Source organism: Serinus canaria, chromosome 12, assembly GCF_022539315.1.
Source record: "Serinus canaria isolate serCan28SL12 chromosome 12, serCan2020, whole genome shotgun sequence".
NCBI classification, from domain to species: Eukaryota; Metazoa; Chordata; class Aves; order Passeriformes; family Fringillidae; genus Serinus; species Serinus canaria.
In genome coordinates, this window is record NC_066326.1 from 4934526 (window position 1) to 4949001 (window position 14476).

At 44.8% G+C, this 14476-nt stretch overlaps 1 long non-coding RNA gene across 1 annotated transcript; it reads left to right on the top strand.

Annotated features, from left to right (window-relative positions):
• Positions 1–5629: 5629 nt before the first annotated feature.
• LOC115484112 (uncharacterized) lies at positions 5630–13847 on the top strand. Its single transcript, XR_003944846.2, has 6 exons — positions 5630–5852; positions 9167–9233; positions 10455–10514; positions 10866–10957; positions 11442–11614; positions 12607–13847. It is a non-coding gene; the product is annotated as an uncharacterized LOC115484112 (long non-coding RNA).
• The last annotated feature ends 629 nt before the right edge of the window (positions 13848–14476 follow it).

The window sequence follows — 14476 nt, forward strand, 5'->3', positions numbered from 1 at the left end:
ATGTTTTCTCTAGTCTTTGGTATGGTTTAGTATAATATAATATGATATGACATGATATAATATGATACAATATAATACTATAAATAATATAATACAAATATAATACAAATAGAAGATATAAAATATAATATATATAAAAATATAATATAAATATGAAATAATAAATAAGCCTTCTAAGAACATAGAATCAAGTTCAACAATTCCTCCTTTGTCTCAGCAGATACCCCAGCCAGGTGTCCCCATGAGCTGTGCAAGGAGCATCAGGGCAGCTCTCTGTGCATGGTGCTTCCCATGTGTGAATTCCAGCCCTCAAGTTCTCAGCTCTCTGCTGGGTGACACAGAAAGCTCCAGGTGCCCTCTGGACACGTGGTTTTTCAGGAGTCCCTCACCTTCCTGTGCCTCACCTTGCTTGGCCATCTGCAAGCCAACTCTTCCGTGGGTGGCCAAATCCCTGGGTGGGAAGAGGGCCTAGGGCAGCAGGTTGGTTTTGTATCATTTTCCATTCTTTTTGTCTCATTCCCATGACAGAGATTGCATTAGAAACTGAGAGCCTTATAAATTCTGAGTTATGGCTGTAAGGCAGTTCATGAAGGGGAAAGTGCGACTGGGGAGGGTTTGAAATTTGCATATATACCACACCCACTGCCATTTAATTTGCATTTTGTTTGCATATATCATGGTTAAATAATACCCATGCAGTGCTTTTAAGGGCTAAGGACTGTATCAGTTTGTCTATGATTTATATAATTTTTGCTTTAAGTGCAATTTTATAGAGTAGTTTGGAGAGCATGCAGTATGAACTTATATTTAATTCCACAAAAATGATCAAATGACACTTATCAGCCATAAATATAGAGTTCTATTTGAAAACAATGCTGTTTTCATAAAGATCTCAGATTAACAGCACTGCAGTCTGCTGGTTAACACCTGAAAACCATGATCCAATACAATAGAAAATTTTCCCATCCATTGGGATTGCAGGGGCATCTGCCCTGAGCTGGGTGGGAACTCAGGAATCGTGTCTGCTCAGTGGTGTGTGGTTCCTCCAGCTTTAGGGACAGTGAGTTTGGATAGTGTTTTAAAGCCAGTTCCTCCCTTGTTTGCATTACAGGAGTGATTTTCCAGCAGCTGAGTGACAGTGTCTGTCCTTCCCAGGATGGCAAATGGCTGTAACATAATTATTAGATATTTGGGACTAGTGTCTCATGTGGGAAGAGAGAGGCCAAAGTTGTCTCAGGGTGCTTTTCATATTTTTTTTTTACCATCAACTTGTCACAAATTCAAATGCAGGAAGTAAAACCACTTGATGCTCTTTGCTTTTGCCTTTCCCAGTGGCACAGGAATTGCAACATTCCATTTAAAGTTTGTTTTCCCTTTTAGTTTTGCAACTGTTCTTCAGCACAAAGACCAGTTCTGCAGAGCTATTTCTGCAATTTTAAGAAGCAGAGAGATGCCACGCTCCTGTCACTGCATTTCCCTTGACTGGGAGGACTTGGAAATTGGTTTAATCCCATCCCAGGAAAAACCTTCTTCCTCAGAGATCTGGTTCCATATGTTTCCCTGCATTTTTAGCCACCTAATCATCTTTCAGCTGTGAGTACATCTTTGGTCATGTATTAAAACCCTTGGACTACCATGCACTGCCACCTCATGAATCTCACTCTGCAGCCACCCTCTCTGCTCCTTTTCATTAAGGGCAGCTCTTCCCTGGCAGCCCAGCCATAAATCCTCTCTGAGGCAGAGAATATTTCTCTGTGGCAGCACAGAGATCTCGTTGTGTCCTTCTGGAGGCAGTGCCCTCTCCCCTGCCATGCTCCAGCCTCACAGAGCCCCTGCCCCTGGCTGTGTGTTGGGCTGCCCACAGGCTGCCTGCAGGGCTCAGGTTTGCCTTGAACCATCTCTCAGCTAAGAAATAACAACGTGTCACTCTGGCAACCTGAGCTTAAATTGGTTTGAGCTGGTAAGGAATGCTCTTGGTTCCTCTCTAGCCTCCTGGCAGGGGCAATAATTCAGTTTTGAATGTGCAGCCTATTATTACTGTGGGCTTTTGACACATGGGTGTGAAACCTCCTCTTAGCCTGGCTGAGCCTTGCCGGCATGATGGACATCAGGAGGGTCTGCTCTGTTCTGATCAGCACCAATGTGCTTGGGAGCACATCCCCAATCCCTGCCTGGGGCAGCACCTGAGTGCTCCAGCAGGAGCCAGCCAGGGATCTCACCCAGCTCCCATTCTGTCCCTAAGGCACTTGCACAGACTTTGTCTGGAGGGGAGACTGGAGATGTGCTGTTACACCAGGTGCAGATGCTGTGTTTAGCAAAATGGACTGAGTGTGGGTTTGTGCACTTGAGATCCAAGCATTTTTCTCAGAACCTTATATACTTCTTGGTGTTTTATAGCATTCAAAAACAATTTGAATTTCTTATGCTTCTTCATCTTTCTCACAGTCTTCCAGCTTTGCTCCTTGGTTTCTGTGCTGACGTGTAGCATTGTGCACTTGCTGCTTCCCTTTGTCCAGGTTGCTCAGATGGCCTCCAGCCCTCTGCAAATTACAGATGGGTGTCAATCTCCTGTCTTGATGGGAAAACAGGTATGTTCATGTGAGCTCAGAACAAATCCTTTAAGTCTATAATCTGTGTTTGCACTTGAATGACTCTTTTTAAATTCAAGATGTGAGCCACCAAAGCTGTGGAAGAATACAGGCATGGGTTTGCTTGGTGGGATGCTAAATAGGATTTCTGAGAGAAGCCTCAGCGATTTAGGAGCACCTTTAGAGACCTGAGCCCTTAAAAATAACTGTATGGAATGGACTGAACACAGAGGCACAGCACTGAAGGCATCACCCTGTGCCTTTCTACCTTGTCACCTGCTGGCTGTGGTGTTTCCAGGCTTGCTCAGGTGTTGCTACAACCTTAAAATCTCCTTGTTTACCTGCAAGCATCCTTGGTGCCACCAGCAGCTGCCCAGCCTGATGTACTCCTGAGCCCACAGCGATGGAGGGGAGCTGCTCTGTGCCTCCATCTGTCTTTCCACATGGCTGAGGCTGGGGCTGCATGGGCATGGCAGCCAGTGAGGCTCAGAGCAGTCTGAAAGGCAGCCAGGCTCTGTTCTGCTGAGCACCAGCAGCGTGCCACGAGCACGAGCCCTTCCACAGCCTGAGCGAGATGGAGCAAGACACCAGGTCAAGGAGAGGCATGTGCAGCAGAGGGGGAAGTGGCAAAGAAATCCATAAATATTCAATGAAGGAAGCAGGAAAACACATTCTGATTACAACTCTGGCTCTAATGTATGCAAATGTAACAGTTTCCACCCCTACTAAGGAATCATGTACTACATACATTACATGATGTAGTACTGTGTAGCAACACAGTTTATGACTCCTAGGAGAAGGAAATCATAATTCACTGCCATTAATAAAAATAATAGTGCTTTCACCCAGAGGAGCTTTCCTTGGGAAGCCTGCAGAGATTCTATCTAACCTAATTTAGGCAATGTCACGAGTTGGAACAGATCGCTATCAAGTCTGTCATGCTTGTCATAACATGGCACTTGAATTGAAGACATCCCTTCCCAGGAGAAATCCCTGTGAAGGAACTGTATTATTTAATGGAGTTTAAGATTCCTTTTAAGTTTCAGAGCTTGCTTGTTTAAAAATTGTTCCAGTAAAACTCAACCGTTCGCCAGGTTTCATTTAAAGAGAAATGAGTTTGCACGTCCATGATTACAGGCTGCTGTTCCTCAAAGTTGTAATTAAGAGGGGGTGCAAAGGGGAAGCTGCCGAAGAGGAGCAGAGCACACACCATGTGCTTTGCAGCTGGCATTTATTTTCTTAGGGATAAGGTTTCCTGGAGCCTGTGAATGGGCACCAGCATTTATGGGAAGAGACATTCCCTGGTGACAGCCACCTGTCTCTGTCACACCTTCCCTCATCCCTCCTGCATTTTATGCAAGCTGCTAATTAGCTTTCAGTTTTTAGTGTGTAACGAGGCAGAAAACCTAAGAAGGAAATGAGACTGTGGTCTCATCCCCCAAAAATACCTTGGAGTCAAACAGCATCTGAATGAGAGTTTAACCCCTTGGATGGTCACAGGCACAGGCTCGCGACTGCTCATTTAATTCCTGATTTCAGGCAGCAGCAGTGGCAACTGCTCATTTAATTCCTGATTTCAGGCAGCAACAATGGCAACTGCTCATTTAATTCCTGATTTCAGGCAGCAGCACTGGCTGTTGAGAGGTGTGGAAGTTCCCATCCTCTGCTCCAGTGCTGCTCCCACTGCCAGGTTTCTCCATCCCTGTTTGTCCCCGCGTTCCTGAGCGCCTGGCGGGTGCCAAGGGAGGTGGATTGCTCCTTCATTAGCAGCACGTTTGGGCTGTCCTCATTTAGGAAGGCTGCTCAGGAACCTCCTGTTTGCAGGAACTTTGGCAGCATGTCACAGAGTGTCAAGATCTGCTCTTCTCCCCAGACAGCAGAGTTTATGCATAATGCAATAAATAGAGACGGGCAGGATTGCGTTCCGTGCATTTAGCAGATTTCAGGCTGTGTGAGAGAGGAGTTCAACTAATGCCTTCCTGTCAACCTCTCAAAGCATTTAATCATCTTTTTTTTTGTGTTTGCTTTCTTCACTCCCCTCATATTTATTTGTTTATTTATACAAAACCTTTTGGGTTTTACATCAGCTCTCTGTTAAAAATGAGTCGATGTCTTTTTTCTTTTTGGATGCTTTAGGAGATGCTGGGGAATACTTGAAAAAGAAATATATTGGGAGAGGCATGAGAAAGGTGTTTAAAGAAATGAAAGCTCAGGGAAAAAGAATAATTCTTTTCTCCTTTGCTGCCTGTTCTCAAACTTCTGTGACCAGGCCACTTGGTGGCCTTTGGAAACTTTGGTGTCTGATGCTGAAGCTGTGTTCAAAGCAAAGCCTGCCCAGTCCTGTGTGAGGCACAAGGCTGATCAAACCCCACTGAAGTCAATGAAAAGGCTTTCTCTGAAGGCAGTGGGCTTTGGCTCAGATGCTAAAAGCATTATCATCACTCTCTGGCTGATCCTCTTGATACCGGTTCTCTCATCAAACCCTCTGACAGAAAAGGAGAGAAAATCCAGTCCCTGATGGTTAAACCAGCAGCTAAACACAGAGTTTTGACAGATCTAAACCATTCCTATGGAGAAATCAAAGTTTTTCAGCACAGAGGTACAAGAACACAAGTTTTGGAAGCTACACCAATCTTCAAAGCATCCGTGCCCCCCAAACTATTAAGGTGCAGCTTTTTCATGACCAGGAGAGCAGTAAATGCTGCAGGGTATTTCCTTACATCCTGCCCAGCCTGTGGGCATGGGGATCTCCCTTGGGGACTGTGGCAGGGGGATGTGCCAAGACCCCAGGAACAGCCTGTCCATGTGGGGGAGGCTGAAAGATGGGGCAAAGGAGGGAGCAGGAGGGGATATCAGCTTGGGAGAGGGGGAGACTGAGAGCAGGTGAGCCATAACCAGGGAGAGGCAGGAAACAGAGCTCAGAGCCCAAAGGGAAGAGATGTTTAATTGAATATTCAAGACAAAAAAATTACATGATTAATCAGGACTGTCTTATTTCTAGTCCTGGGATCTTGGCACTAAATGAAAGTGTAGCAGAAGGAACTTGAATCCTGACTTTTGTTCCTGTTCTTACTGCAAAGGCTCAGTTCTCAGGTTCAGTCACCAACAGTCAGGGAGTGGATGCAGGGACACAAACCCTGGCTGCACATTTTTATGCAAGTTCTAACTCAAACAAGAAGACAGAGCTAAAAGACCTTCCTGATTCAATCAAACATCTCCTTCCAGCCAGCAAGAGTAACAGGCTTTGGCTGTTGGATGGCCGGGGTGAGCGGATTAATCACTTGCTTTTTATTATCAGCTGAGTTTCATCTAGAAATAAATCCCGTCTGATCTCTGTGAACATGACACAAGATTATTCCAGCAAGTGCAGAGGTTGGGATTTGTGCATTGAAACTGGTGGTGAGCAGGGGGAGAAGCCTGGGAGAGGATCTGTGCCAGGAGGGCTGCACTGGGTCAGGGCTGTGGGAGCAGAGAGAGAGGATTGCAAAGGTGCCCATGCTCCTGACCTGCAGAATCCAGAACATGACACATCCCTGGGACAAACTGCCCCAAAAACTCTGGGGTGAGCTGGGGGTGTGAACTCTGGAGAAAAGCAGACTCAGGGAGGACCTTCTCACTCCCCAAAAGAAGATTGTAGCAGGGTGGAGGACAGTTTCTTCTCCCAGGAACAAGTAATAGGATAAGAAGAAATGGCCTCCAGTTGTGGCAGAGTGGATATTGGGAAACATTTCTTCACTGAAAGGGTGGGCAGTGTGGTGAGGTCTGTGGGATGCTGGACTGAGGGAGCACGGTGGAAGGAAGGGTGGGAGAGGATTTTGTCTGAGGGAGAGGCAGTTGTATCCTACCCCTCTGTCAGAATTGTGCTGCAAGGCTCAATTTCCACAATTCTTCCCATGGGGAATTTTACACAGAATTCCTAGAATTGTTTCAATTAGCAATAGAAAGACATTTAAAGAAGCTTGAGGTTTCTTAGTCCTTACTCATGCTTTACTCATCCACTGGACACACACCTCAGCCTTTTCTTCTTGGTCTACATTTGCACTTCCTCTTGTTTGTCTTTAGTTTTGTTTTGTTCTTCTGTTTTTTTTTTCTTCTGCTTTGAAACAAAGAAATATAGAGCAAAGTTTTAAATTATCTGGTTAAAGAAATATGATGGGGTTTTCAGCTGATTGTTGTGTTACGTTTTCCCTGTGTTTGTATGGCAGGGGTGCCTAATTCTGGGGGTTAAGCCTTGTGTGACTCCCAGCAGAGCTTTTTGAGATCCTGCAGTGATGGCAGACCTAGTCCATGCTGGTGCTGTGGCTTTCCACAGGATTTTTTTGGCCACTGCTGAGAACAAGCAGCAGGGCTTGGTGTGCTAAACCCATCCTGGACTTGTATGGAAAGATTTGCTTCCCAACTGGCAGAACCACTGAGGTGAGAAGCAGCCCTTAGACTGCAAACCAGGCTTTTAATTTAATTTTAATCCCTTATCCCCAAATCAGTATGAAACAAAAATGTTTAATAATACCATCCTTTTTACTGAATTAAAGAAAGGATGTTTCCTCATTAGAACAATTCCCTCTTCCACAGCAAGTTGCTCTCTGGTTTGGAAATGCTTTCTCAGACGTCAGTTAAAATGTCAGAGGCTTCTGATCCGATCTGTGCCCTCCAAAGGACACCTGGGTTTATTTTTACCCTGCCTCCTGCCTCACTGCCTTTGGTCTGTTGAGCCCTCCAGCAGAAGCTGTGCCCCAGCCCTGGCTTTTGGTGTCTCCTGTGGTTCTGCTCCGTGGTGTTGTGGCTGTCCCTGCCTGGAACACACCTGTGCAGAGCTGGGGGGAGGCTGGGGCTGCTCTGACCTGGTGCCAGCCCCCAGCCCCTGCAGCAGGAGGAGCATCACTGCTCAGTACAAGGTGAAGAGGAGGGGGTTGTGTCATGGGGGCAGAAAGGGAGCAAGATGGGCAAGATAAAAACAGGGATGAAAAAGGAATGGGTGACCCAGCCCAGCTTTGGTGCACTGGTGGCAGTGGGTGAACCTGTGCAGGTGATGTAAGCATCCAGCTGGCCTTGCTTCTGCACCAAGGGAGCACCAGGGGCTTGGGAAAATTACTGCAATGATACAAACAAATAAAACTCAGTTACCTTTTCCCATAATTTTGATCCTCATTTTGGCAAAACCTCAGTCTTTCCCTGATTTGTCCAGCAAACCTGATTAAGATGACACAGCAGGATTTTCTTCCTTTCCAGCTGGAGAAATAGAATTTTTTCTTTGTCCAAATGGAACGGGTGATTTTCTTGTCAGTGTTTAAATTGGCCTTCTTGGGAACATACTCTGAGCTGGTGATGTCTACATTACAGAATAAAGACAACTCTTGCCTTGACAAAAGGACAGAAAGATGGTGGTTAATGGAATAAAAACTATGTTCAAAAGGCATTATAATAAAACCCTACACTCAGAGAGTTTTCTGACCCTTTCCTTAGGGTCTCAGCTAGGAGAGACCTGAGAGTCTCCTCAGAGACTCTCAATCCAGATCAAACCCCTAGGGAGATTTATATATATATATATGGATATATATATGTATTTCTCTGTGTGTGTATATATGTAAATACCACATAAGCCTGCAAAAAATCCGTATGAATCTCCCTATTGACTTCAAAGGCATTTAAATCCATGCTAGTAATGCAACTATATATTTGTAGCTGATTTGAGGATTTAGGGAATCTCTCTCTGAACAACTTATGAAGGCTGTTTGAGATTACAGCATTACTCCAGGTAGCTCTATTAAATTACAGACTCTGTTCTGATTGCACTCCCAGCCTGCCTGTGCTGCTGTCTTTTTATTTCTGCCTTGGACTCAGAGTCCCAGCTGTAGTGATGCTGGATTAATAATGGATCACGCTGTCGCTGGAGCAAGGCTGGTTTCACTGCCCAGAGGAGGCAGAGGTTGGGAAGTGAGAGGTCATCTGGAGGGCAGGGAGTTAAAAGGTCAGGTAGTGTGGCTTGCCACCTGCCCAAGGGAGCTGGAAGGGAACCCAGGGTCCTGAGCACCTTTTCTCACAGCAGAGAAGTGATGAGTCAGTGTTGTGGTGGAGGGGGAGAGCCAGGAGATTCAGGACTGTTTTATTTTTAATGGTGCAACACAGATTTATAGAGAGGTTTTAAAGACCATCCTGTCCCATCCCCTTCTGTGGGCAGGGACACCTTCCACTGTCCCAGGTTGGTCCAAGCCCCAGGCTGGCCTTGGACACTTCCAGGGATCCAGGAGCAGCCACAGCTTCTCTGGGCCACCTGTGCAGGGCCTCCCCACCCTCACTGGGAAGAATTTCTTCCCAATATCCAACCTAACCTGTCCTCTTTCAGTTTCAAGCCATTTCCCCTTGAAGATAACAGGGAATTGAACAAAATGCGTTCTGAAAACTCAGAGCCAGTCCTGTGCTGGCACAAGCCCACAGCAGGTAGTGGCATCTCACATGTCCCTTGCCAGGCTGGGGCACCTGGGACACAGCAGCAGCACAGAAATGAACTCTCCCTCTGTTTGCATGTGGCTGAAGTGGATGTGTGTTCCTCCTGCAAACCATCACCTTTTTTATTCCAGAGAGTTCTCCAATATTCATGGTTTTGCCTGAGCATCTGTAAAAGGAGCTCCACAGGATGGAAAGCTTGTAAGTAAATCCAGGGGCTGCTGGTCTGGGCTGTCCCTGCCCTGGTGGGCTGTTTGGCAGGAAGGAGGTTTCCTTCTCTGTCTTCCTGGCCTTAGTTTTAAACAGCTTTTATAAAACAGAGCAACCTCCTGAGCCTTAGGTGATTTTACCATATTAGATACTGAAGTATTGCTAAACCCTGTTAAACAAATGCAGGCCAAAGAATACAAAACAAACCAATAATGTCCTAAACCTCAAGGTCAAATTTCTTCAGGGATTTCACCTGCTTCTAGTGAGTGGTACTGAAAGACAGGACTGGTTTTCTGGGGAAAAGTCCTGTCTGTGAATGGGTAACATATGTGTTAATCACAGCCATATAGGACACAGGTTGCACCCAAATCCCTAGGCTGGCTCTTGTTTCCTGCAGGGAATTTTTCCATTCAACTGAGCTCAAATTTTTTTTTTCTATTAGCTGATTTATGCCTTTCAACATGAGCTGTATCAAAGTCAGCATTTAGTACTGTATATTTACTTTGGTTTGCATGCAATTTGCAAATGATATACTGTACTTTTATACAGTTAATGTGTTCATTTTAGTGTATAATGCATGCCTGAACTTTCTGAATTTTGAGCTGAAAATATGTTAAGTGGGTTATATTATGCAGTGAAGGAGTTGTTATATGAAAACACTTCCATATCATCAATTATGTACCAGCTTAATACAAAATGGTATTAATGCATGAATCAGTGAAGGAAGCTGTATAATAGAGATTCTCATGAGAACATAAGGCTGATATTTATTAAAGATGTAAGTTCCATGTTAAGAAGGAATACTTTGTTTTATTCATTTATTTGATAAGCAGCTCTGCTGCTCAGAAAGGAACAATTTCATTGTATATTCACAAGCAACTCTCACATGTGTTTCTCACATTTCTCACAGAGTTCAGAAGTTTGATAACCAAGATAGATATTATCAAATCCATCTACTGGTTTATAGCCCACAAGTGTTGCTTTCATTTGAGCACAGAGAAACCCAGTGGCTTTGGAAATGACTCCTCAGACAGGTGGAAGTGCTGAGTGGGATCCCATCCTGGTGGACCTGGGTGGAATTCTCAGTGGGATCCCTCTTGTGCTGATGCAGGGTGGTCCAAGCAGTTTCAATGTTATTTTTGCCTGGTTGCTCTTCATCTTCAACTTATTCCACCTGGATCCCAAATTGCAAATGTCCCTCCACCTCCCAAGTGTTTTTCAGAGCAGCCAGGGAGCCCAGACCTGTTAAAGTCAGCAGAGGTGGATCTGGAGGTAAGAGAGTTCTTGAAGTGTGTGACGTGGCTGGGTTGGGTGTTCAGGGTCATCTTTGATGTTTTGTGTAGGAATGGTTTCAGCTCCTTGTTTATCAGCATGGAATGGGGATGGGATGGGATGGAATGGAATGGGAATGGGAATGGAATGGAATGGGAATGGGAATGGAATGGGAATGGAATGGAATGGGAATGGAATGGAATGGGAATGGAATAGGAATGGAATGGAATGGAATGGAATGGAATGGAATGGAATGGAATGGAATGGAATGGAATGGAATGGAATGGAATGGAATGGAATGGGAGTTCACTTGGAAGGACCCTACAATGTTCATCTTGTCCCACTGCTAAGAGACCCAGTGTAAAACCCAGCACCTGAGGAGAGCAGAGATGAGCCTTGTCCTGGGAACACCTCCTGGCTGGTGATGGTGGCTCCCCTACCAGGTGGGTATTATGGAATATTGGACAGAGGCACACATCAAAACAGTTGTTAAGACTGGAGGAAGATGGGGGCTCAGTTCTGCATAGTTATTTTAAGAAGTTGCAGTCTCTATTACTCCAAGGCACAGGCTTTCCCTTAAAACCCTGTGATGGGGGAGCATTAGAGACTGAGCTGCTTTAAGAGTGATCAGGAGCCAAGAGCTGACTCTGCCAGTGGTGTCAGTAGTTCCCATTCATCTCACTTTCAGCAATATTTGGAGCCAGAATTAAGACGCCTCGAGATGAATGAGAGTCACTGTGTGCTGCCTTTGTTCTCATTTGATTAAAATCCAATAGGTTTTTGAGTACTCCATTTGATGAGAGGGTGCTTATTATTGTTTTTAACAAACATTTAGATGCTCTGGTGATTTAAAGGCTGGCACAGCCCCTTCATCTGTCTGCAGCTCACAAGTGACTTATTTCCCCCATTCATTATAATGTGCTACAGGCACCTGGATGCCAAGAGGAACCATGGATATTTTGGAAGGAAACTCTACACTGCTGGAGCAGCTGAGAAAAGCCATCCTGTAAGGGTCCTGTGTGAAATGCTGCACAGACAGCCATGGCAAGAGAGCAAAGCTTGGGAAACCACAGCACTGGAATAACTAGGGGGAACTTCAGGTACCAGCACGTTGCAGAGATTTTGTAGCACAGATTCAATCTGGAGGAGTCATTTACTGAATAATAGAAAATAGAAAGAAAAGCTTCTACAGTACCTAAACCAGGGTAAGAGTAGAGATTGACAACTGTATGATGAAAGGGAGAGGGAGAGAAGTCTGTGTGTGAGAGAAAGAAGAATGGTGATCAATAGTAACAACTGCACCCTGTTTGTTGTAAAAAGTAATGGGATATATAGGAAAACATAAGCAGGGTGATGAAAGCATGGACAAGGTGATAAAAGAGCCCATGAAAGTCAGAGGGAATTTGACCTCAGATTTTCCAGGCATTTGGTAAGAGTGACTCTGCAGAGAGCTGCAGCAGCCTGGCAGTTTGTTTGCTTAATATGGCACTGAAATGAAAGAATAATTCCATTTAAAAAAAACCCCAACAAAATCCCTGCTCCTCCCAGGAACCTTAGGTGTAGTGGTTGTGGGGCTACTGACACAGAAATCAGTCCAAAGCTGTTTTGCAGAGGTATAAAGCAAGAAAGATTGCTGCATAATTATTTATTTCCTTCCCCTGCCTTGGCAGCCCCCATAACTCAACAAAGGACAACTTCAGTGTGCACATGAGTCAGGAGAATATGCTGCTCCAGTGGTGGCCCAGAGGGCACCAGGTGACAGCTGGGGACACTGAACTGTGTCCAGAACCAGTGCTGAGCTGCCCAGCCCCATTTTGGAGCACCCTGGGCTATGGGAAGTTGTCCCTTCCCACAGCAGAAGTTTGGACTGAGACAAGTTTTAAAGTCTCTTCCAACCAAAACCACCCCATGATTTTGTGATTTCCCAGCCATGTTGAAGCTGGAGGCAGGAACTGGTCCCAACAGTGTCCCCAGAGCAAATGTTACTGAAAATGCCATCCTCCATGCAGCCCTTGAATCAGGCATGAGGGGCGGCCAAATTGTAGGAAATCTCAGTTCTTCCCATAAGTTCATCTCCAATTTTTGTCCCCAGCATGCCACAGTGTGATGGATAAGCATCCAAACCTCAGACAAACCTGAAGCAAGGGAGCACTCCTACCACTAATGAAGACACATTGTCACTGGGCTGGCTTCAAAGACCATTAAAATTTCTGAGTGGTTCCAATGGGGACCAGAACAACTCTTTTCCTGAAGAAATAGAAGCATGCATTAACCTTAATTGGGAACAGTCTCCACGAGGATTTTCCCTCTGAGGAAAAGGAGCATTTTGCAGATATAATTGTTTTGGAGGGAGTAATTATTCCGTGGATGCTTCCTGAGGTGAATGATGGCTCATGTTATGTTTTACCCCCTGAAATTGGAAGAGCTGTGAGAGCCTTGTCAAAGACCAGTGGCATTACCTGGCAAGCAGGGGCTGGGCTGCTGTTCCAGCACAGACACACACCAGTAGGAGGAACATTTGTACAGTTTGGCTGAATATTCCTCTATTATTCTTTACCCTGCAGCACAACACAGTTTGCAGCAATTGATTGACTTAGCTGGACAGTGAGATAAAAAACTACAAGTAAGGCAGTGTGGGAGCTGTTCTTCTGCTGTGAGAAGATGTAAAGCAGCCCCAGCCAGAGCCGTGTTTTGCCTGGGGTCAGATCAACAGAACACAGATCCTGGGGTTTCTGAGTGTTAATTTTCACTCAATTTCAGGAAGGCTGGAAATCATCACCCTAAAAAAACCTTTCAAGTGATGGGACATGAGGATAGTGGGAGCCACTTTTTCCTCCTGATCAGGGAGATGATGTGCAGTAGGGAGAGGCTGACTAAGGAAAGAAAGAGGAATGTAAATCAAAGCAGAGATGGGACAGACAGAATCAGGCAAAACATAGCAGAGTGGAAGACCCCCAGAAAGAGTTCTCTTCTGCACATTGCTCTGTGGTCAAGTCTTGATTGCAGTTTCAAGCAAAGGGTGTGAAATCCTAAAGGTGCCTCCCCATCTCTTGGTGGGGAAAGCCTCAACAAGGAGTGGGTCAGGGCTGATCTGCACAACCCACCCCTCCTGAAAGAGTTACTGTGAGATGTGGTGGAGGAAAAAGACATTTGAAATGAGAAAATAATTTTGTATAGAATTTGCAGCAAAGTTTTCTTTCATCATTTCCCTCTTTTCTGCCCCAGCTTTCCTCTTTCACCAGCTCTTGGCAGAGATATTTGGGTTGAATAGGGGGCTGCTGTTGAGGAACTGTGCTTTCAGCACTGCAATAAAGCAGTCCTACCCCAATGAATTTTAAAGGCTATTTTGGCTGCCCTGAGAAATGCTGATTTATTACTTGAATGTGTCAGGTTTTTTGCAATTAGCAGGACACTGTCTAGAAGTTATAGACCATCTTAGGAAGAAATAGGCAATTGTCTTTCTTCCAAGCTATTTTTATGAAACATTTTCCTTCATTCAAGCAGCAAGTTAAATACTCTTCATTAATAAAGTGGCTTCCACATTCAGATGAAGAAAAGTTTGCTAGATTTTTCTTTAGAGTTGGCATTATCACCAAGTATTGCTCTCTGCAAGAAGTTAAAGCCATAGGCAGGTTGGTTGATTTGTTGGTGCCATGCATAATATCCCCTTGGGCAATTCCACAAGCCTCATCGTGAAACTTCATGAAACTCAGTTGCATTACATGCTAATACAGCAATTTTTAAAATAGTGGTGTCAAATTTTACATTTCTATAGATGTGAGAGGCTGTCTATACCACATGGCATTATCAGAGCAGACAATGAGGTTGGCTTGAATGCCACACAATTCATTATGCAAAATAATTTTCATTTGAAGACATTCAGACCTGTCACATTTCTTTTAATGAAACCTTGAATTTTTTTTAATTTAAAAAAGCTTAGTAAGAATAGAATTTCAGTAATG